This window comes from Ambystoma mexicanum, chromosome 7q, assembly GCF_040938575.1.
Source record: "Ambystoma mexicanum isolate Mex_15411 chromosome 7q, UKY_AmexF1_1, whole genome shotgun sequence".
In the NCBI taxonomy this organism is placed as follows: Eukaryota; Metazoa; Chordata; class Amphibia; order Caudata; family Ambystomatidae; genus Ambystoma; species Ambystoma mexicanum.
In genome coordinates, this window is record NC_090941.1 from 570,627,050 (window position 1) to 570,652,421 (window position 25,372).

Sequence of the window (25,372 nt, forward strand, 5' to 3'; positions counted from 1 at the left end):
AAACATCCCATAGCTGCACACTGCAAGAAAAAAATATTAGAGGGGAGTTTCTCAGAGGCAATGATGTGTTTTCACTAGTAGGACAGATTTGTGTTATCTAAGGAATTGGGCACGGAATTGTCACCAATCCTTAGTTTTCCATTTTAGTTATTTAATTTTTAATTATTGATTTATTGTGAATTGGTTTAAACATAAAACCTTTCACAAGAAGAATAAAAAGACTCAATCTTGCTAGCGCTCACTTGATAGCGCATTCGAGCGGGCGATATCGAGGAGTTGGCTGTGGCTACCTGTGGCTTCTGCTTCTGCACGTTGCTCTGCTCTGATACTTACTCATTGGAATTTACGTGCTACTTGGACAGTATCACTTTAAACAAACAAAGGATTGCATAGGCCATGCACCCTTGCGACTTACGCTATATCAGCTTACCTCAGTGCACAACCGCGTGCACGCAATTGAGCGAGCGCTATCGAGGAGTTGGCTGTGGCTACCTGTGGCTTCTGCTTCTGCACGTTGCTCTGCTCTGATACCTACTCATTGGAATTTACGTGCTACTTGGACAGTATCACTCTAAACAAACAAAGGGTACATTAGACTAACAAAGACCTTTTACACTGAATTGTATATTGAACGCTGATAAAAACGCTGACAAGCATACTAATATCAATATCCTTACTCTAGATTGCATAGGCCACACCCCCATGTGACATGCGCTATATGAGCTGACCTTGGCGCACAAGCGTGCAATATCGAGGGGGGCTGTTGGCTATTTGCTGGCCTGGTGGGCCAGCGTAGCGTTCGGCCGACCGCTCCTCCTCGATTTTTTCACTCGCACAGTGGGCCAAGAAATCGAGTCCATTAGGCTTCCACCAATCCGGTAGTCAAATTTAACTAGTCACCAAGACATTCTAAAATCTGACCCGCTGCAAGCCAATCAGGACAACTATGGCAAAGTATAAATTAACGACAACCATGCCGCCCAAAGCGAACACTTTGATAAGTGAGGAAGAACGCAAGTTGACAATAATCGATAAGCACAACATTAACTTGCTTCAGAAAGATATGAATTGAAAAATGAAACATTCTAAAACTGTACCGATGGACGTAAGACTGTTATGGAACATGAATGCTAAGCGAAAAAGTATGCAACGCCATCCTTCTTATAGAATTGAAAATGATTAATTACCACTACATGTTAAAATGTCTGTAAATGTAACGAATGAGCAATGCAAAATCCAGAATGTTTCTATCGCTGATGCCGATTTATTGAATATAAAGACTCAAGATAGCAAGATTATTGACCCCCTCGGATTAGACTGTTGTAGCTTGCCCATCACAGATGCAAAAATACTGAGCCCTGACACACTGCCTATTGATACAATGCCGAACGTAACGAAAAAAGTAACGGCCACCAAAATAATAGTTCATGCAGTGGAAAATCTCGAGTGCCCATTGCTATATTCCCAAATTGCCGCCCAAAACCTTCACCACACCTCTAATGAGCAAACCTTACAGACCCTCCCTAGTCAGCTTGTAGTCAAGGGTTTTCAACCACTTAGAGAAAATGGTAATAGTAATGATCAAGGGGCAACCCAGAGCAATGAAAATAGCATAGTCTTTGATACCCAGATTGAGAAACAAGCTGCATTAAATGAATTAAATCTTTCCCAATCCCCTATTCTTTACCCACCCCAGCGGACTTTATCATCCGATACATCAATTTCAACTCCTGAATCATTTGCGAATCCTACACCAAGACCTTCCCTTGGTTTGAGACCTTCTACCCTGGTGTGTCAAGAATGCATGTTAAATGCTTTAAATAATGGGCTGTTTATGTTAACTAAATTGTATGAAAGTATGATACCGCTAGATCTATGCGTTTGAAACTAGACTGGATTGCCACTATATGAGCCAGGACAAATTACAATCAAAAATAAACTCGAATACACCTGTTGTTGATAACCCAGTCTTAGAATGCTGCTCCAAATGTTCACATAAGGGGAGCAAGCAAGGCCTGAAACCGCATGAAACTTTCATACAGATTGAAGACAATAAAAGCCTCTTAATATCCTCAAATGACCCACTGAACTCGTAGCAGATGTGATGCCATTGGAAATTTCCAACAAAATCACAATACAGCAACTTGTAGCCGGGTCTGTGGATTTAAACCCTGAAATAAGTAATGAGCAAGAAGTAATAATTCCACTGGTTGAGGAACCGCTTTATGAAGTCTTTATGACCTGTAGGAAATCACGATATTCAGAAGAACGAACAAGCCACAAGAAATCTAAAAACATAAAAACTCAAAAGTTAAATAATGCGATTTTTTTGTTTTACTCAGCTCACAACTCCAGACTGCATAGAAATCCCCCCCAAAAAAGGGAAAAATGAACTGAAGGCAGATCATAACTACACCTGATCAAAGCATAGTTCTAGAAGAAAATGAAGAGGGATAGGAGGGAGAACAGTATGAAAACACTTCAGCTGATGAGGAAGCGCTAATTCATTTATCAACCTACTCCTTAGCTCGCTGTACCTCAGAAATAGAGATACCAGCTATGACTGATCTAATAACTAAGATATACACCTTAGATGATTTGCACCTTGCTATTCATCCAAGTCATAGTGATGCTCAATATCTTACGCTACAAGAAAAACATAAGCTCTTGAAATGCCATCTGGAAGACGAAAAGTCCATGTGTAAAAATCAGCAAATGAGTTCTTGCCTCCTCAACCAATTGAGAAAAAAACATCGAGACAGGTGTCCTTAAAGGAATTGGAAAGATCCCTTTCCGAATCGAACAGCACTTTTGGCTGTATTTAAACTCATACCAAATTTGTATTTCATTAGATCATGTGACATTAAATCTGTATACTTTGAAAGAACTTGCAATATGGACACCGTCTGTTTAATTATTCCATCAAAGATTATTAAAGACTTACTTTGGGGGAGAGGCAAGCGCTTGAAAAAGTAGGGTTCCTTTTACAGTTGACCTACTCAGGTTTCAATGTGAGTGAGAAAGACATCTATCCCAAGAATGAAAACAAGGATAACGACTATGACCTCCATATTAATTGTACACGCCTTACGGGAAATGTAGTCAGATCAGTACATTTTGACTCTGGAAACCACCCAGCAACTCAATCATCCTGGGCTTGGTTAAAGAAATCTGGGCAAGAGATAAATATTCACGGAAAGAATTAGTGCCATCTTTATAACTCTCAGGACACTATTAAGATAATAAGTTAGAACACTCGAGGGCACAGGCATTTAATGAAATCCTCTAACAACATATTTAGGCATGCAACTATAATCTTGCTCCAAGAGACGTGGCTAATGACAGAACACATTTTAGCTGGCTATGAATTGTTATGGATTTCTGCTGTCCATTGAGGCAAAGGAAGGCCCTCAGCAGGACTGCTAACCGCCCTTAAATTAGATATAAATGCTAAACTGCTAGCTTGGGCCTCACCTCATCTGTGCTTACAACTGACAAGGATAGTGTTCAGAGATATGATAAATGTCATTACAACACAATCAGCAATACTTAATTTATACTGGAACCTGGCAATGCTCTCAAATCAACATTTTTTAGATTTGGTTGTTGAGATGCTTGATCTGATTGAACAAAATAGAGAAATAGATATGACATTAATAGTTGGAGACCTAAATCTGAGATATACAGGAATCAAAGACTCAAAACTTGCAGATAAAGCTAGAGCTTGGCTGGCCATGATGAAAGCTAGAGGCTTTAAGATGCTGAATGGTACCTCAGATAAAGACACACCTCCACATCATAGCTGGCACCAAGATCAGATAGGCGCAACTATAGATTATGCATTTATCTCTGAACGAACAGTAACAATAATAATTGATTTTGAAATACTGCCAGTTTTAAATAGTGACCATCACATGTTGGGTCGTATACTGCAACAAGAAAACTGATATTTATAACTACCCTTTAGAACTTTATGGGAGAAATAAAATTAGATGGTCCAAAGCGAACATAAATAAACTAAACAATCTATTAACCGCTGACCTACAAAATTAAGTTCCAAATTATCAGCAAACGTATTTTGATTCCCTACAGATACTTGAACAAATATCAAGAACGGTGGACATTCTGAAATAGTACATAAAAGTAAATTTGATCCTACTATTCAGAAGTTAAAAACTGAGACGTCAAGAATTATAAGGAAGATCGTACGCTCTAAACCAACAAATTGGAGAGAATTGGTAATAAACTTGCGCACTAGATACAAGAATTATCTTCGACCCTATAAGATCCAACAAATCCAAACAGCAAAGGAGAATATGGTGAAAGCACTGGTCTCAAAATCTTGTGCTGAGATATGGAGGCTGTTGAAAACTTCTCTGAAAGATGCCTCAGCATCCAGTATATTGAATTGCATTAGTGAGCCGACGTGGAGAGCACACTTTTTGCAAGTATTCAGGGACAAGAATCATGATTCCCTTCTGGTCTCCTAAAATGAGGTAAGCTTAAACGCATTGGAGATAACTTGTGAGGATGTCGTAGTGTTGATTAGAAATGACAGACTACTTCAAGAGCTCCTGGTTCTGACAGACTTACTAATCGACTTTTAAAGTCCAACCCTGCAGAATGGGCCGAGATCTTATGCCCAATATTTCAAAAAATACTCTTGACAGGCATTATTCCTCCGTCATGACAGACCTCGGTAATCATAGCGCTGTTCAAGAAGGGCAATGGGAATGTACCTACCAACTATTGACCTATTGCCCTTCTTGACACCTGGAAAGATTTTTGTACGCATTATTCTCTCAGAACTTTCTGGTTGGTTGAGAGTGAGAGGGCTGATAGACTTCTATCAATCAGGATGTGTTGCGGGTTTGGGAACTGCAGTGAACTTGAAAATCATAACAGCTCTAAAATATCAAGCCCATCTAGACAAACAAAATGTCTATCTAGCATTTATAGACTTCCGGCAGGCATTCGATTCTGTCTCTAGGAAAATGCTGTGGTAAAAACTAAGGAAAGCAAACTGTCCCCTTACGTTATTATATCTAATTCAACAACTTCATAATAAAACGTCCATAAGAATAAAACGTAATCAAGATGGGGCGTTATCAGAGGAAATCCCCACATATAGAGGGTTGAAACAAGGCTGTGCCTTAGCAGCACTTCTCTTTAACTTCTGTATCCATGATATACATGAAGCCTTATAAAGTCTAATATCGTTTCCGCCGAGTATAGCTGCTTCAAAAATGACACGTTACTTTTTGCTGATGACCTGGTAATTATAGATCAAACAGCAAAAGGTCTACAGAGGCAGTTAGATGCTCTACGAATATACGCAATAAAAATCAACTATGTATTAATGTAGCTAAATCTAATGTCCTCGTATCAGTGTTAAAAAGGAAGCGAATCGTAAAAGAAAAATGTTGGCTAGTCTCTGATAAATTGAAAGTAACCTCTGAATATAAATATCTAGGAGTGAATATAAATACCAATGTAAAAGAAATACCCTATAAAACAGATATCCTGAATAAAATAAAATATCTGACAGCACAAGCAAAAGTACTAATGGGAATGTACTGTAAATTCTCTTGCAAGCCTCTTGTGATTTTCTACGTGCAAAAGGTAATTCCGGGTAGTTACATATGGTGCACATTCCAAGAACTTTTTAGATCAACCTAGCTGGAATTATATAGAGAGTACATTCTGGAAATCTTTTTTGGGGTTGCCTAAAAGTACACCAATAGTAGTGTTGCGATATGAGCTTGGCTTGATATCACTGCAATCAGCGGCAGACTGGCAGACATTGGGTCTCATTACAGGTCGGGCGGTCCGGAATTAACAGTGGCGGTAAACCCGCCGCCACTGTTAATTCCGGACCGCCCGATCCCGAGTCCTGCAGGCCCCGCAAGGTCTGACCTGGTGGGTTGAACACCTCCCGCCTGCAGGCAGACGTGGAAACATCAGCACCATCACGAGATGGTTTCGGTGTTTCCACTTCCCCATTCCCATTGAGCCCTATGGGACTCAAAGGGAATGGGGATTTACACCATTCCTCCTCCAGGATTCCCAGGACACCAGGGTCGTAATGCCCTAGTATTTCCGGGAGTCACGGAGGCAGATAGTAATGCAAGTCCGGCGGTAACCAGGCGGTGTTACCGCCGCAGTTACCGCTGGACTCGTAATGAGGCCCATTGTCTCTGCATAGAAAATGTTTGCTTCAGGATATCTATAAAAACACCCTAATACCAATAATAGCATAAGCGACATGGTCCGAGCATGGTAATAACTATTTTAAACTTTTGAAAAAGCACTGTTCTACATTGCTCATGAAAGCTGATATTGATGAACATGTTTTAATAACAAATCCAGATGAAGCGAAATTGAAGCTATGTGAATCAGAATGGATACATTTGTGGGCATTATGCCAAAAATATAGGTTGATGAAAATTGGCTGCTTTGGGAAAAAAATTACGAGAACAGCCACCGAAATACTTACTAAAATTTCCAGACCCTAAGTACCGAAATGCCCTAATACGAATTTGCTTAGACTTATGGCCAACTAAGTCAGTTTTAGCAAGGTACTCGAAAGATTTAAATTTCTATAGTAGAAGTCGCTTTTGCAGTGATGCCTTAACAAATGAAACCTTGAAACATTTGCTTACCGAACGCCCAGCCTTGGCCCAAAAAAGGAAACAAAGTTTCTATACATTTTTTGGAGCTTTGAATATATTTTCAAGTGAAGAAATGTGGGAACAAATATTGAATGCTGAAAATATCTCTTTAAATATAGCCACAGACTCGTAAAATAATTTGAAACTTTGAAAGAAAAATGTGCTAATCATTGTTGATCTTATACATGATTTTAATTGTTATGATGTTTTTTTTAATCGCTTGATCCAATTAATGGTGTAAGATAATTAATGTGTATATGTTTGTTTTAATAATATATTTTATCACATGTTTAGTAGAATATTAGAGCATGTAGTATTAGAACAAAAAGGGTAAAATCTTTTAACCAAACTAAATAAAGTAAAATAAATGTTTAAAAAAATAAAAGACTTTCAAACATCACAGTTACATTACATTACATTCGTTTTCCATTTTGTTGAGATCACTAGGCCCAAATATTGTTTTAAATGCACCATTTTCTTACAGTTTCATACGCTTACAATGGCAAACACATGCTCTGCTCTATGGAATTTCTCCCACTCAGGCGGGTCTACAGTCCTTCACAGAGTAGAAATATCCATTTGCTTATCAGTTTGGTCCCACCCACAAGGGCAGTCCAGCACTGAAATGCTTAAAATAGTATAACATGCTGTAAAATAGGCTCACGATCCAAACAAAAGAAAAACCTCAGCAGAGAAAAATGGAGGGCCACGTCACTTATTGTTTTACAAATAACACACCAAATGTTTTGAATGCCCCTGGAGCAAGGGGCGCATTTAATACATACCACTGCTCACTGTACCTTCCTAAGATGTGTTATTCTCTTGCATAGCAGCTCACAAAGAAATCCATCGAAGTAAAAGCACCGAATGTAAATGCATCAAAATGCTATCTTTTAAATTTAAAAGTACACATCCATCGAAACTTGTGTATCGAATATAGGAATGGACAGGTTTCGATGGATATGTACTTTTAAATGTAAAATATAGCATTCCAATGCATTTATTTTTCACATTGAAACGTCACATGGAGCTGTCCAGTGCTGAAATCTTCAAAGTATTTTGGCATTGGCCAGCTTCATGTAACGTTTCAGTGTTTATTATTTTTTGGGGGTTTCCCTCCACAATCCCCCCAACTCCCAAGGGCACCCACCCTAACCCTAACCCTAACCCAACCCTAAACCTAGCCCGAACCCTAATCGAAATCCATGAAATGTATTCAATGAAAGTGCATTTCGATGGAAATGACTTTCAATGAAATATAATTTGTTGGATATAAATTTGAAGAATCTAATTTCGATGGATAGTCTAGATACCAGAAAGAACATAGAAATATAAGTATAGCCATCCTATATGAGAGAGTGAAACTCCTCTGACAAGCACTTAAGTATCGCACCCTAGGAAATATGGGCTCCTTTTTATGCAGAGGACGTGTGGCTCCCAAGATACTCTGTAACACACCTCCCATTGGACCTAGAAAGCCAGGTCAATGGTGAGGAATCATGGGAGTCGTACTGCAAAACGAATAAGGGGGACACTATGGGCCTCATTACACGGTAGGCGGTAACTATGGCGCTATTAGCGCCATGGTTGCCGTCGGTACCGTACCAGGTCCGCCTTGGTGGATGGCGGAATTACCGCCCTACTCCAAGGTGAGCGGGGCCGGTAATTCCCCATTCACCAAGGCTCTTCCCCATTCCCATTTTTGCCCCCATAGGGCATAATGGGAATGGGGAAGGAGCTAATTACGGTACCGCTAATTGCGGTACTGTAATTAGCTCCGAGGTCCCTTTGCGGGTTCGTTTTTTAACGCCTGCTAAAAGCAGGCGTTAAAGTGCCAACCCGCAAAGGGACCTCGTAGTAAGGCGTTAAGGGTTAACGGTCATCGGTACCATTACCGGTGACCGTTAACCCTTACCACCTACCGTGTAATGAGGCCCTATGAGTTATATGCTAACAGAAAAACAGTTAGTATTTAGAGGTTTTACTTCTGGCAATATTGTTGGCTGATAGGTAAATACACCATGATTGTCAGATCACAACTAACATAAATAATGTGCCAATTTGTACTTAAGAATACCAAAAGCATTCCAAAATGTTAAAACCTCGTCACCCCATAGCGGCACATAAAGAAAAAATATCAGGGTGGCAACCATTGAAGGTGTGAAAAAATTGCCAATTCAGATGCCAACCTTCTCAATCCCTTTACAATGCACTACACAGAAGATTCAACTGTGCATATATGCTTGCCAATCTGTAACTAAGAGCCCTCCTGGCACCTGTCTGTAATCCTACGTTTGCGTATCCTCTGTAACAGCGCCTCGATGCCTTATGGGCTGCAAGCGCGCTTAACAAATGCAAATAAATAATGTACCTGGTACAACAGCAATATTATCTGCTACCGCACTTCCCACATTTCCATTCCGCACAAAGGGATGGATATTGCATTTTAGGGGTTCCAAAAGAGAACTTTTTTAGAAATACTGCATGGGGTTTTTCCAAATATCTGCACTTTACTGCTGGCCAAGTAGCAACCATTGTAATACTGCAAAGACCCTCACATTAAGGCATATGATTATCCTGCTGATAGGGCTGTATGTAGATACAGTCGACCCGTGCACTCACCCACTGCTCTAAAATAAACTGAACTCAGGGCCGGGAGGATAGCTCAGGGGCAATGCGTGTGTCTTGGAAGAAAGACAATGCCGAGCAGAACTCGAGCCCATGCTTAGAGGCTGGACTCCGGCATGAACCGTGATATGAGAACCCAATTTAATTTACATGACTTTCCTGAATGCTCAATTGTTAGTCATGTCTGATCATAGTCAATCCTTTATGTTTTCTAATCACCCAAAGTGCTATCTTTGGACCAGGGCAATCTCTGTCTCTGCCTTCAGAGGTTTTCATTCTAAATAGAGCAATCCCACCTGGAACAGAAATACCTGAGGGCATTTCTGTGGAGCCCCATCACTTCACCCAAAAGAGCGGGGGCAGCAAATTGAGAGACCACAAACAAATCATTGGGTTGGGGAGAGATGAGTTTCCATTCTTATCTGTGGTGCAATACTCTCTGGCTTCCATAACCAACTATACAGGCAGTGAGATACACACACTCCCACTCAGCATGCAGTATGATCTCTCTTGAGGAACACTGCACACCACATACACGCAAACACAAGTCACATCAATGCAAGGTACCAACATTTCATTATATAAGCACTGTGATAAACCTAGAGGTAACACCCCTTTACATTGACAGATGAACACGATTCTAATGTTAGTAAAACAACATATCCAGAAGGTTTTGTTCACTTTCCCTTCTCTTAACCCTGATTGAACACGTCAATCAAGGTGTCCCAGGAAAGATACACAGTACTACGGATAAGTAGTACTGCAACAAGAAGGCCCTCCACGGATGTAATGAAGAAGAATGAACAACATTCTGGTTGCTGTTCAGCCAAGGGGCACGTTGCAGTGGTTGGAGATGCCAAAATAGAGAGAAGCAAGAACACATTGTACCCCGGTTGGATATAGAAGATGCTGTCAGAAGTTATGACAGAAGATTGATACACGCACATACATTGTGGTGCGCGGGACAGAAAGAGAAAGAAAATACTTCAGAAGTTTTCTGCGAGGCATCGTTCTCTGAAGGAAAGCAGTGAAGAAATAGTGAAGGGCAGCGGAACGCTTCGTAAATAGTTACAACTTGATTCACAACTAAAGAGACCACTGGAAACCCGCTGTAGAAGCCCGAGAGACGGCAGAAACCAGGGCTTTACACAGTGGTGCCGCCTCCATTTTTATAAGGCACGACAAAAGCGCACGGATTGGGAAGCTGAACAAGAATGTGATTACAGTGGGTGCAACACTTAACCAGAGATGGCTACCAACTCCCACAACTGTTGCGGGAGGCTGCCTGCAGGCCGAGACCAAGAAGCAACGTTCAGGCGAACAAGACTGCTGCAACAGTAACAACTTTGCGTTGAGAAAGAGGCACCCAAGGAAGCAGTGTGGAGGCGGACAAGACTGCTAAAACAGTTAATGAGGTACTGCATTCGGAGTGAGGGGTAAAACTGCATAATGAGAAGTTAACAAACCAGTTAGGGAATCAGTTGCACGATCCGAATGACACCTGGCCTAGTAGGATCGATATCTGGTCTCCCTTCTGTTTCCCCTCCCTTGCCTCGTCGTGCCTTGAACCATTTGTGTGTAGGCGCGTTATAAATGCCATATCATATCATGATTTGATAACCTAGAAAGTACCACCCCCATTAAGATTTTAACCCCCCCCGCCACCTTCCCAAGGAAAGCTGCACAAATAAACAACGTGTATAAGTAAGGAATAAGAGGACACATACAGGAAGAGTCCCACTCTTCCTGACATCGAACATGAACAGCAGTAACCAAACGCCAATGATCCAAATACCACTTGCAATTGAAAAAAGAGGGAGAACCCTACTCTTCCTCGTCCCGGTGACAAGGGAGTACAACATTGAGAATATTGCTCAGGAGGACAATCCAAGTCTGTTAGAAAAAAACACTGTTTAGGCAATTATTCACCATTCCCAATCATAAGGAAAGACCGGGGGATGTGGATTGTCCCACTTGGCATTATCATGTGCCCATAAAGGGAAGAAAATCACTTCTCCTAGCATTAGGTGGACTGACAAGTAAGACACTCTTATTGGTAATACTGTGGAACTTTGTGTTGAAACACTTGTTGTGTTTATTCCTTCCACATTAGAACTTTGGGGTTAAGGAATGCCAAAAGTCTGCAATAAAGCAGCCAAGTACATTTTATTTTCCCTTGTAGTAGGTTTTTGGAGCATGTAGAGTGTAAGGGTCAGACTAGGGTTTTTAACATAGGACAGTGGACATTAATTTTGACATCCTGGCGACTGTCTCATTGGTTAGTTTTGTTGAGGTAGGGAAACCCCTCATAGAATTAGTGCTAGTGAGTCATTTTTCCAGCCCCTTTCATTATTTAAATAATAGTAATTGTGAAGCAAACAACACTGTGTCTGTCTCCTTACTCTGATTCCTCACAGCACACACTTTCACAGAAACTCTGTGACTGAAAACATTCCCGTTGAGGCCCTCTTCACTCGCTACCAAAAGGAACAGCACAGTGACCACTTTTTCTGTGTTTTCTGACACTTTGCTGCCAATAATGTCATCTATGATAACTAAGTCAATATGGGCACATTTGTCATTGTCACAAAAGTTATTTCGATCAGACACATTTGAAGACATTCACTTCTGTAATTATAGCAATAAGGAGTCAGGGGCAGTCCCATGACCTGTTACAAAGAAATTGCATTTTGTGGTGACAAGAGATCCTGAATTTAGATCACTTTGCCCTTCTTCTCTTTCCCACAAGATGTAGGTGAAATGTGCTCTTGGATATAAGTTGTCTAGTGTACCTTTCCTGAGTATATGATTTGCTGGTTTCTCCAACACGCTCCTTATGGACCATATTGGGGGAACATGAACTTCAGTCTTTTTAAGTGACCACGCTCTCCACTCTATCCATTAAATACCTTCCCACACATAGGGGTAACTCTTTGGACTTTATCTCCACCTCTCGCTCAGCCACTAATACTACTGTCACACCATCCATAACTGATCAATCCACCACCATCTCCTTTTCAACCTCTGACCTTTCCTCACCAGTTGCTTTATCTGATAATAAAATGAAATGTAAACCTTCTGCCATTTCCCCCTTTCTCTCTGCCCTACAGTTTTCTCTTTTCTCCTTCACACTGATGCCTCTTCCACCAACATTACCTTCTCCAGCTTCCAATCCATCCCTACTATATGACTCATTCTCCTCTCGCTTGCCACTGCTTACTTTCTTTAACCCCTAACTCTCAGCATCCTGAACCATGGGTCACCCCATTCATATGCCCTCTTCCCACAGACATGCATTGGCTGCTGCGCAAATGGAGGTGTACCCACTTGCATGAGGACCTGCAACTCTACCTCCCTCAAGTCCACTCTTGATAGAGAGAAAGGGAATTTCACCTAACCCTCATTTACACTCACTCCAACCATCCTCACTGGCTATAGAGCATCCTATACTCGCTCCTCACTCCTCCCAAGTCTATGACTATCAACTCCACTCTCAAAGCTAATGACCTAGCGCAATGCTTCAGTGCATGAATGTCCAAAATTAGAGACTCTCTCCTGACCTTCCTCACGCTCCCTCCTCTTACATTGTACACTCTGTCTACTCTACCATCATCCTCTGCCTCTATCTCCCACTTTAGTCACACTAACACTGATGAAGGCCTAGCGCTACTGGTGAAGGCTAACCCCTCTTGTGCCCCATCAGACCCTCTTGCTTCTCAGCTAGTCAAACCTATTGCCTCTTTAGTGGCCTCTCACCTCGCTGAACTCTTCAACCTGTCATTCGACTCTGCTTGCTTTCCCTCTGTTTTCAAAACAGCCACAGTCATTCCTCTCTTAAAAAGGCATGGGGCTGTCCCGAACCTACCGACTAACTTTTGTCCTCTGTCTCTCTTTCTGCACTACTCTACAGTGCTCGGAAAGGGTTGTTTGCAACCATTTTACCAATTTCTTAGACATTCACAACCTTCGAAACCCCCAACAAGTAGGTTTCCGCTCCTGTCCCTCCACGGAAAATGCTCTCATGATTGTGTTCAACTTCATCGCCTCTGCTAAGCATGCCAACTAATCCTCTATCCCAATTGTCCTTGACCTTTCTGCTGCCTTTGACATGGTCAATCACTCTGATCTCCTTAATACCATCTTTTTTCTTGGGATTCATGATCAAGCTCTTGCCTGGCTCGAATCCTATCTCGCACCTCGCCAATTCTCTGCCTCCTGGATCAACAACACCTCTCAACTCACTCCTCTAACTGTTGTTGTTCTACAAGGCTCTGTTTTGGGTCCGCTCCTTTTAACACTTTACACGTCTGCTCATGGAGCACTAATGTCCTCCTTTTGGTTGTTGTACCAACTCTTCATGGACAACACCCAAATCTTCTTCTCCTTTCCTGAACTCTCCTCTGAGCTTTCTATCAACATTTCCAAATGTCTCTCTGCTATTAAATATTGGATGGCTTTGCACTCTCTGATGTTAAACTCTACCAAAACAGAGGCGCTCTTCTTCCCTGCCATATTTCTTCCTCTCCCTATCCAGCTTCCACCTCACACTCTCCCCTACTCTTCTTCAGCTAAAACCCTCAGCACCATCTATGACCCTCCTCACATTTTCTTTAATTTCATCTCCAAAACCAGAACAGCAGTTTGCCTCGACCTCCTAAATGTTAAGAAAATCGGGCACCTCCTGTCTTTGAACGCCTCTAATCATCTATTAACCACTCTTGTCTTTTCTAAACTGGACTATTGTACCAGCATCCTTTTTGGTCTGCCCAACTGTGCTTTCTGTCCTCTCGACAAGATCATTACCTTCGCTAACAGGACTCTCTTTGAACTCCCCACTTCACATGTACTTCCGTACCATCATCAGGCTGGATGGCTGACGATGCAAATAGGGTCAATTTAAATGTATTCTCCTGGTCCACAAATCTATCCACAGTAAAACACTGCTGTATCTATTCTCCTCTATCCAACTCTACAAGCATTCTTGTAATCTCTGTTCTGCCTCCTCGACTACCCTTGCAGCCCTTCACCCTCCCTGTGCTTCCTCTCGTTTCCGCTCTTCATCTCTTCTTGCTCCACTTGCATGGAATTCTCTTCCCCCAGACATCCGAGAAACAGTCCACATGGATTTTTTCAAAACCAAACTAAAATCCTACCTCCTCGCCTCAAAGTTACCCTCTTAACCTACCTACACTAGCTAACATGTTTCCCTCACCTTTAACCTCTCTTTGTGCCCCACATCCTCTCCAGAACTTCACCCATTTTGGTCGAATCCAGAGCACAGCAGGCCGTACTGGCTACCTGCTCTTAAAAATGTCCAATGTTTGTTGTCCTTAATCTATGTATATCCACTTATGTATTGTCCCAGTAATGGTTCCATTTGCTCCCCTCCACAACCTAGTCAGAACGTCCCTCAAACTTACCCCACTGTAAAAATCTCACTGTTTCCCATCAAATCTGATTTCTGCTCTATTGTACATTCTTTTGTGGTCAAAAGAGCATTGTTCCTCCTCTATATAAATGAATAAAATATAAATAAAATGTGTCAATAGCAGCCTGGAATGACTTGTCCTTCCAAAGATTGATCCTCTCCTTAATTCCTGAATGGTCAAGCATTGCTCTCAGATGCTTCTAATTGCCCAATCAGAGGTAATCTTATACTAACAGGCATCCATGCAAATCACGTAATTATAACAAGCTTATTCACAATGAGAGGGCACAGACCAGGATCAGCAGTAACATCACTTGGTAATATGAGGGGTCAGTAATGCGAGGCAGACAACTTCTTGTGGTTTTCTCAGTGTTAGCCATTTTATTAATAACAAAAACAAAAATGCAAAGAAAAACTTACTATACCTACTCTACCAGGGAGTTCCCTACCTAGTCTAGGTTATAAGGGAAATTCTCCTAGCACACACACAACTAGAATTTACACTAAATAACGAAACATTCAAAGTAAATAATAAACAACATAAATAAGTGATTACCAAACAATCAGTGGCTTGGATGGACCTTCACCTGTCCTGGGTAGATCCCTTGCCTAGGATTGTCCAAAGTCAATCTCTCCCAGTGTTCATGAAGAAAAGTAAAGTCTTGAATCATTTCTTGAGAGTTCCAAAGGAACAAATGTTCACACAAACAAAAATCCACTGGTAACGGTTCTTTAGCTTTCTGTTGAAACGTTCCCCTTCCAATTCCGGAAAAGAAAACCGCACCAATGGTAATCCTGGATATCCTCCTTCCAGGATAGTATTGTCACACTTCAATGACAAAAGGACAACTTCTTCTTCAACAACTGTCCATATATGTGTAAACTCTGCAGCATCTTTAGTATAATCTGTCAGGATGCTTCTTCTAAGGATGTTGCTTTTCTCTTGACAACCCCTTTCTTCTACATTTACTGCGGAGGCAGGCTCCTTTGCTCCACAGTATGCCACTGCTTCAACCACCTTTAATACAACATTCACTGACAGTATTATTGACAACCACAGTTCTGATAGTTCTGCTTCAACTTGGTAATTTATAAGTGGTCGGCAATTTAAAGACAAAATCCACAGGTAGGCAAGGCACTCTTCTTTCCTCTGTTGTAAGAAAAGGGCGTCCTCTTTGCCTCTTCTGTCTGTCTTACTGTCACCAGTATAATCTGCCTTTGCTTCCAGACTGCTTCTCTCTCACCTTAAACAATCTCAGCATTGATTTAATCTTCTTACAAGCACTGAGCTCCCTTCCCCAGCCTTATTCACACCGTCTTGGTCCCAATAGCTATCCCAAAGCTGTATTGCCACTCTTCCACCTTTGGATAACCTTGTCACACTTGTATCAGAGGACACTGGCCCTTTAACAACTTTAACAACTTCAAAATAGAGGTGGTTAGATTTCCATAGGGCTGGTTTCACTGTCGAAAGGAGTTGCCTACTGGCTTAGGCAATGCTTGTTCTTCCCTTTAATTCAGCAACTTCTACTTTTATAGAATACTTGTTCTGTATGTTACAAGTTTGAAGCTTCACAAGAGAAACAGATTTAGGTACAAACAACCACTCTTTGATGGAGATTTTTAACTTCAAAGAACTGTAAGAGCTTACATCCCTTTCATTAGCAAGGAGTGATACTTTGATTCTGGTCGGGAATCATAATTGTCCATACGTGACCTCTCTTTGATGTAATATTCCTTGTAACAGTTTGTGAAAGTCAGCTTTAACCTTCCGAGTGATTTATAAAAGTGAGACACGCGACCACTCCGGTAAAGTTATTTGGTTCAACAATGGGAAATGGAAAGCTTTTCGTTTATGCGAGCACTCCGAAGTTGTATTAGATGTGCTTGTGATACATTTCCTTTGTTACGAGGACTTTTCACAGCAACAAACAACTTCTACTTGCTCCCATTTTTACATGAGTTACAAATGAGCTGGTAACAGATACTGGCAAAGGGTTTTCAGTGATTCTGAATGCGAAGCTTCACACTCCAGAAACACTGCGGTTGTAGGCTGCTTCCACTTCACAACTTCTCTTCCTTCTGCTACGACTTTAGGCACTCTTGGGACCCACACCCCTCTGCTGTACCGGGGTCTACAGTCCAGCCTTGACCACGGGGAGTCTCCTTCACTCCTCTGTGCCTCAGCTTGCGTCTGTACACGAGCCTCGGGTTGCAGCACAATCTCAGCTCTGCAATTACAGCCACTAGTCGCACCTGGGAAGACCTTCAATCTCAGCAAGTCTCTCTTAATGCAGATTTGTGAACACAGGACTAACTCAGATCTTGCAGGTGATCACACTTCCTCTAGAACTGCCCGCCTTGTGATCTTCTCCTTCTGCTATGACTGCCAGCCTTCCAATTCCTTCTCCAGGCCCTTACTCTAGGTCCTTCCTGCTTCAGCCTTTTATGCCTCTCAGGTGGGGCAATTGATTACAGGTGCAAGCCCTTAATGTTAATTGCCTGACCCTGGCACAGGCTATAAGGCCTACTTGCCTGTCCTTCACTTCTACATGCCTAAACTGCCCTCTTCTTCGTCTGAGTCCCCGTGGCATTCTGGGATATGTAGTTCACTTTAGTAAAATTAGGTTTCCCCACTCCTTTTATACTTTTAAGGGTAGTTTTAATTCCTTTAGTATTTTTAGAAGAGGGATTGTTGTTCTCAGCCTTATTAGAGATAGAAGGTGTAGATAACGCAATTCTCACTATTCCTATAGTGTACCTTTGGTATTGAGGAGGGCATTTGAGTTTTAGGGATAAAAAGATTTGTTCTTTTGATTTAACAGGTTTGGATTTAACAATCTTAGGTTTTACCACCTTAGTTTTAACGAGAGACTGAAAAACCATTAGAACAACGATAAGCAATAACCTCTTCTGGAATGGTGGTAAGAATATCCGGTATACAGTGATTATATTGAATCTTTTATATAGAATGAACATATATAGAACATTTTATATTGAAAAAATGTATCGTGAATGCATTTAGGGTGGGGTAAGTTAAATATTTTTTGGAAACGGTCGGGATGGCCTTTTAGGGGTGGGAAACAGGGATTTGTTGGGGGGACCTCCTGCCCCAAAAAAAGTGCATTCACTAAAACATTTTTCAATATAAAATATTTGATATATGTGCATTCTTTATAAATTACTTTTGTATAAAGACATGTAACCGAATATCCCTGTCAGACGAAAAATACTGTGTCTCATCCCACGAAATCTCCTCACTACCCTGGGCCCTGTCTCCACCCATCATAGCTATGGATTCACTTCCTATAGCAGGATTAATAGCTGGAGATTAACCGGCAGCAGTAAATAAAGAGTAACATAATCGAAATATTCCAAATAAATATATTTTTAAATGGACAGTAAAGCTTGAAAAGTCAAAAGGAAATAGATAAAAGAGGAGGATATAAGATGTTATAATCTCTGTATATTAATGTTCTCCAGCTTTATTTGTGTGATATGAAGCATTGTTGAAACATATTATTTCTGGCCAGTTGGCAGGTCTCGAGTGGAGTCACTCGTATGGTGGGTGGGTATGACAGTGACTCTGCCCTCCATGAGAAGGGGTATCTTCAAGAGTTAAATGTGTTTGTGTTACTGCTCCATGTTCTAAATAGGACATCAGTGCTTTAAGTGCCAGGACTTAAATATTTTCCAGCACACCTGTGACACACCGGGGTGGACGCCACCCACGTCTGCTCCATTCAGTGTCAACATATTTGGGGTTAAAGCTGCAACTCCCACCGGTTCACTGAAGGTGATGAATGATCTGACCCTGGCAGTGTCGACATAACATATTAGTTGTGGGTCAAAATAACATGCTTTTTTCAGTGTTTCTTTAAAACACATCATCATTAACATTGTGCTTTAATTTTATCAGTGGCAAGTGGAACACATTGACCATCTAACCACAGACCAAAGAGCAAACATGCTTTACTCCTATGGCGAATTGATGGACAAATGCAGGCAAAATCAATACTGAACTCATGGCATTTCCTGTCAAACACTGCAGTAAGGTCTTCTTGTATAAGTTGTCACTCGTGACAGGCACTTCTCTTCAACCTTGGCCTTTTCACTGACCTTATCCCTGTGTTGTGGCTGCTCACTGGTGACTGTTCTGTTGTTGCCAACCCACCCTGCTCCGGCATTGCTGATGGTTATTAAGGAAGAGCATGTGCACCAATGTCATGCAGGGTAAGTGGAGCGGTGTGCAGGCATGGCCAGCATAAGTGACCAGCATTGTCACCTTCCAACTCATTCTTATTCATGAAGATGTATAATTAGCCATAACCTGTCAACCTAGGCCACACTGTTGTTGCTTGTTACTATGACTGACTGACAATTAAAATAATAAAGTTGCCAAAATACCACAACTTAATCAAACTGGGCTCAGAAATAAGTGCCATGGCTCAGAAATAAGTGCTGGGACTGAGCCCTGGCAAACACCACTACAAATTAAGCACTGAATAATTCTTAAAAAGTAAAAATACAATTATAAGTACAGTAATAAACAAAAGAAGTATTCTATTTTAGACACATCGGAAAAACTTCATAAGGCTGTAAAAACATGAATATTAAGACTTTTGGACAACAGTGCCTGAAAAACAATTCAAAGAAAACTCCTCATTGAGCCCACCTGGAGATAAGGTCCCCAGGAGGTCAATCCAAAACATCTCTCTCTGAGCCAATATTCTTATGTAGTCACCTCCTCTGGGTGGTTTCTTCACCACCTCCAAAACATTAAACCTCAGTTGTGCAATAGTATATCGGGACATATTAAAATGTCTAGCAACTGAAGATTTCTCATTTTTACACCGTATTTGAGAGTTAGGAATTGTATCAGGGGTTGGGACCTGTTATTTGCGAATGGGAGAGGAGCCGTTGACTCGTCTCTGGAGGTTAGCTAAAGTTGTGCGGACGTGTTGCATTTTTTAACGTTTGCATTGGAAAGGTGCTGTGGGTTTGAAAAATGACATTTTGTGTTTGTTTCTTTAGTTGCATTGTACATCTCCATAATCAGCAGGATGCTATATATTGGATGCGGGGCTCTGGACGTCCTGAATCTAGAATGGATTGGATATTAATTTGCTTTAGGTAAATATCTTATGTTGAAAGAGGTGCGCAATTCACATTTTGTTTTTTTTTGAGGCATGGGTGTTTTTAATTTGGTGTAAAGTCGAGGTGGTGGCACAAGGTTGTTCTGGACTTTTGTAATTTTTTAAGTTGCACAGATCAGTTGGCAATGAGTTATGGGTGTTTTTGAATTAGTTGTTTAGACATTAAGATGTGGCAATTGAACTTCATGCTATTGGAACTCGTAGATACACTTTGGCATTTCAGAATCTTGTAATCACATGCCACTGGTTGAGGACGGCAGAAGTATTTGCAGGTATCCTGGTTCTGTGTACGGTGTGCACAGATAGAGACTCTATATTTTTTGACATCATTCCAATTGTGAGGTACATATGAATTAATTTTTCAGGATTTAATTCACTTTGAGATTTATTATTGGAGCCATACCAGCTGCACCACTGTGAATATACAACCACTTGTGTAGTTCATGTAGAATTGTTGTTGGATTTATGTGTATATCTAATATTCAATGAATGACTTATGTATAATGTGTGTAGATAGTCTAAACTTTAAATGACACGTGGGATGTCTTCTAATTGTATATATATCTATATTTGCAGATCTTATGCTCCTGAAGAAGGGGATAATCCCCGAAACGCGTAGAGCTTGAAGCTGTATTTCAAAATTGGGAGCTTACTTATTTGTCTGCTTTGTTTTTCATGCTGGCCATAGGGGATATCTGTTTTTCTGTATTCAAATGAAGATTTGTTGTTACTTTTGTTCTAATTCGATAATTCTTTTTTGTATATAAAAGTGCAAATGCGATGAAATTTGACTGATTTATTTCAGTTTCTAAGGTGTGCAGGGGACGGGAGTGTCTTCAAATTTAGACACTTTTTGTTTCAGAGATTTGGGTGCAGGTCCCATTAGGTACAAATGGAGGGAACCTATATAGGTTGTGAACTAGTACTGGGGTCTAAAGCAGGGATACCTTCTGGTGCCAACTTTGATTCATCTATATACTGAGGATCGACGGCCATTTTGTGGGGTGTAAATTGCTTCCCTCCCAAATTACCTTCTCGTCAAGTGCAACGCTTACAATACAGTTTCTTCCATCAGAGATTAAGCTCCAGCGATCCCTTAATGCCCTTGGCGAGTACAACGGGTCTCATGATTTATTAATCAATTGGATGAATACAAAAACGATGGTAATGGGTGAAACTGACCATTCAGCAACAGCTGTTGGGCGAATAAGGTTAACATCGAAAAGGTGGATACAATTTGACATTAAGGTATATGATCCAACAGATGTGGGACTAGGTTAGCTCACAATTACTCAGTCAAATGTGGAGTTGGGCTTGTGCACAATGTTTGGGAAATGTAGACTCTCTATAGACTCTCTATAAATGTAGACTCTTTATAGGTGTCCCATTTTTATACATCGATACCTTGTAAGTAGTTCTAATATTTATTCCATGGTGCAGAGCTATGTTGCTTCCAGGTGCCTGCATCTGTGATGAAATGGAGAGCACAATTTGAAAAAACGTCTGATGCTGAGTGCTTTGTCAACTATTAGTCTGCTAAGAATCCAGCAAGATTATTTCCGACTTTTATTCACACCACAATTGTGCAGGCTAGTGCAAGGCGGCTCTACTTCTTGATTCACACCAACAGTGCCTCCCTGTTTGGCGATTTCTTCAGAGAAATGCCTACTTGCCATCTCTCAATAAAATGTGTTTGCAATCTGTAAAAGAGAACGTGTAGTCCTAAATAGGAAAAGCAACTTAACAACACTGTTCTGTGCAAAAGGTCATTCAAGATGCTCCTAAAAGCAGAATAACAATGACTGGCCCATGTCAATGAGTTAGGAATTGATGTACCCTCTTCGGGTGGTGATTTGCATATGGAGATCAAATATTACCTATTTGAACCATCTCATCAGAATATTGAAAACGCCTTAATGGAATTCTGGCAAGAGTCATAGTGACAAGATTCCCTGCCTGGCTCTGTGGAACTCCAGGGAGGTGATTTAGGGGGGCAGGTGCTTCCCCAAGCAAATGGACGATGGCCCATGGCATGGATTGAGGACCACTGGGTCACCCGCGTCTGGTCTCTGTTGCAGGGCAAAGGACAGTCCTACAATCATGCTGAATGGAGCCCCTCCCAAAATAAGAGAACCTTTTTCACCTCCGGTCACCATATTCTCGCCCATCTCTGTGAAATGATTAACAAATCATTTCCATCCCCGATGGGAGGATGGAAATGCCAGTGTGATAGCTGTGGTTGGAACCAGAGTTGCCACACTTACCAAAAATCATAACAGGAGTCAGAAATGACCTTGACATGATTTGCGCCTCCCCTGTGGCCATTCCCAACAGGTGCAGGGGGATGATCCTCATTTCTGTGCATTGAAAATCACCTCCCATTTGTAAATTCGGGAGGTGCTTCTAAATGTGCAGACACGCCGTTTGTGAGATGCGCTTATTCAGATGCCCTTTATCAATTGTGTGTCTGCTTTATTTAGCAGAAGTGAGGAGATGTGCTAGCAAATCGCATCACTTGCTCCTCAAACCGATAGAACCTGTCTCAATGCTGCTGGTTCCTGGCACTCCAAAGCCCTCACATGATACATTGTTACAATGTAGCAGTTTCTCGACCACTTCATTGTTTCCCAGCTGAGCCTTTCCTCACATGAATATAGTATTGCAATACAGAGGTGAGCCAGTATTCTCTGTACAAATAAAGAATGTAGACAGCTTACCGAATGTATTTCCAAACTTATCAGTCACACGTTAGGGAAACAGGAGATATGGGTCTTGTGCAGACAACAGTAAAGATGGGCTGGTAGGGCAGACTAAAATCCAAGATGGACATGGCAAGCATGCTAAAGATAACGACTTGGCGTGGCTCTGTAGGCCCAAAAAGAGGACAAGTGCACCCAGCTACAACAGCCAATCCCAACACTGCCAAATTACCAAAAACAGGTGCAGACACTCACTAAGAGCCCAGCCCAGGGAGAGTACTATAAAAGGCGGCCCAGTCAGCCTTCGGAGTTGGTCGCGCAGGCGGCTAGAATTTAGAGGTGGCTGTAAAAGAGTGAAGCTTGAAAGTACTCTAAGCTGGAGAGATGGAGGAGGTTAGAGAAACAAATGAGTGGGGGAGTAGAGGAGGAGCAGAGGTGGTAAGAGGGTAAGGGGTGAAAAAGTGTTACAACCAGGAGAATAAGATGGTACAGAAAATTTGGTCAAGGTGATCATAACAGGAGGTAAGGCTGATACTGAGGTGGAGGAGGTGAAACCAGGAGGCGGGCGTGAAATAGCAGTGAATGTGGTAATATCAGGTGGCTTTGAGTATTGAGGTAGAGAGATGACCAGAAGACGTGTTAGTGTATTGGGGGAAAAGGAGATTACAGCAGGTGGCAGAGAGAGTACGGACCAGAGGCGGTGACCTTAAGAGGTATGGCTGAGAAAGCGTTGATGATATCAGTGAGGAGGAGACACCAGGAAGGAGTGTGGTGGCAGGGAGAAGAAGGAAGCCTAAGTATCCAGGCACAACTGGTGGTGGAAGAAGAGGGACTGAAGAGGGAATCCCGGGGGACCCTTGCTAGTCATGAGAATCTAGCTGGCCACCTCAGGCAGGTTCTGGCAGGCCGGGTCAGCCATAGGCAGGACCAGAAGATAGGAGTAAGGATGAGAATGGGACAGGAAGATTATTGTAGGAATGGAGCGGCAACAGGGGAAATATTTGAAGGGTTACATGATAGGACTGACCCGAAAAGGACCACTGGCATCACTTACTGATGTCTGGCAAAACGGTCTCACCTGCAGATGGACTGAGATGGATGCCACAGAGTTAGCCTTTGGGTTTTGGGACCCTAGAAGTCCGGGTGAAGCTCGCTACCCAAAGAAGGGTACAAGATCTCCAAAGCTCCAATGCCAAGAAGCCCACACAAGCTGGCCACCTGAAGACGTGTTCAGAATTCCTAAATCCTGCCATTCCTGGAGAACAGATGAGGGGTGATGAAACTCCCGACAGACACAAAGTCTCTGGACCAACAAAGGATGGTGGGGCCCACTCAGGCCTAGAACCTTGGACCCTCCTGACACTTCTGTTTTGAAAGAACCCCATTTATTTTAAATTGACCAACCTGTGTATATTCCACTGAATATATCAGTTAAGATGTGCGATTTTGTATTTACATATTTTTTGGTCCCAAGTGACATAATCTCTATTTTTATATTAGTTGGCAGTTGTGAGAGAATTTCTGAAAAGATTTCATAGGCTGCCAGTGTGGCACTGCCCTGGAAACAGGTCTGCATGTTTTGTTAACCTGCCCCATGGTGGAATCTGAAAATATAAATGGCCTTGGCACTTTTCCTGCCATATGTGGAGAGCTAAATATATACCAGTACTATAACCAGTAGCAACATATCTGCTAGTCACATGTATATGATATATGATTTAAAACAAAAAATCCTGTCTGCTTAAACAGTTGACTGAATTGCTGCAATTTGGCGTCTCCTTATCTAAATCCGTTACACTGAGTAATTTAAAACAGCCTTTCTAACTGAAAAAGCAACCATCAAAAAGTTAATGGGTTCATTTCAGCTAAAAAGCAGCTTCTGGTGTAATAAAAAGGCCACCTGATTTATATGCAATACTGCATCCTAAGAACTTTTCTCATTTGTTTTTCTTTGTATAAAAAATATAAAGACTAGCTGTAACATGTGTTGGGGAAGTTAATAAAGGTCCCACGGGTACAGGGAAGTTTGAATTGCACATGCCATATTGGGGACTGTGGTGACGGCGATGTTGCAAATTGCCACAAATGTAGTATAGTTAATGTGAATGGGATAAATGTTACTTTTATGGTTATTTGTGTAAGATGATACATTTTAGATTTGCACGCATGCAGTAATATAATGGCAACTTTGTTGATATGATAGATACAATATAAAAGCATGGAATGTCACTCAGCCTTAATGAGAAACAAAAGGGTAAACATGAGCATGCGAGATAGAAGGCTGTGAATGGAGATTGTCATAGGGGACACAGTACTCTATGACACACACATGCATGAACATGCATGCATGCAAAGCTTTTTGGGATAGTTGGGAGATATTATTTATGTATTTATTTATTTATTGGGTATTTATAATGCACCTATACAGCAAAAGGTGTTTCAAGGCGCAACAAGACAAGATGGGTGGAGGGGGTGGGGGAAGGGATGAAATAACAAAAACGGTCCTACTAGTCTTGTGTCATTCGGGCCGTGCAAGTGCAGTAATAAGAAGTGCAGGGGAGTGGGGAGGAGGGGGGAAGTGCCGGTCAGAGCGGAATGCGCTGATGCTAGGGAGGAAAAGAAAGCGCAGTTCGGTGTTGGAGGGCGAGCAAGTGCTGTGGGGAAGATGGCGGGAGGATCGCCCCTGGGCTAGGCAAGTGCTAAGGAGAGCCCAGGTGGACAAGTGCCAGGGGAATGCAAAGAATGCAGGGGAATGTGGGTCCACATGCAAAGTGCGAGGACGAGGCAGGA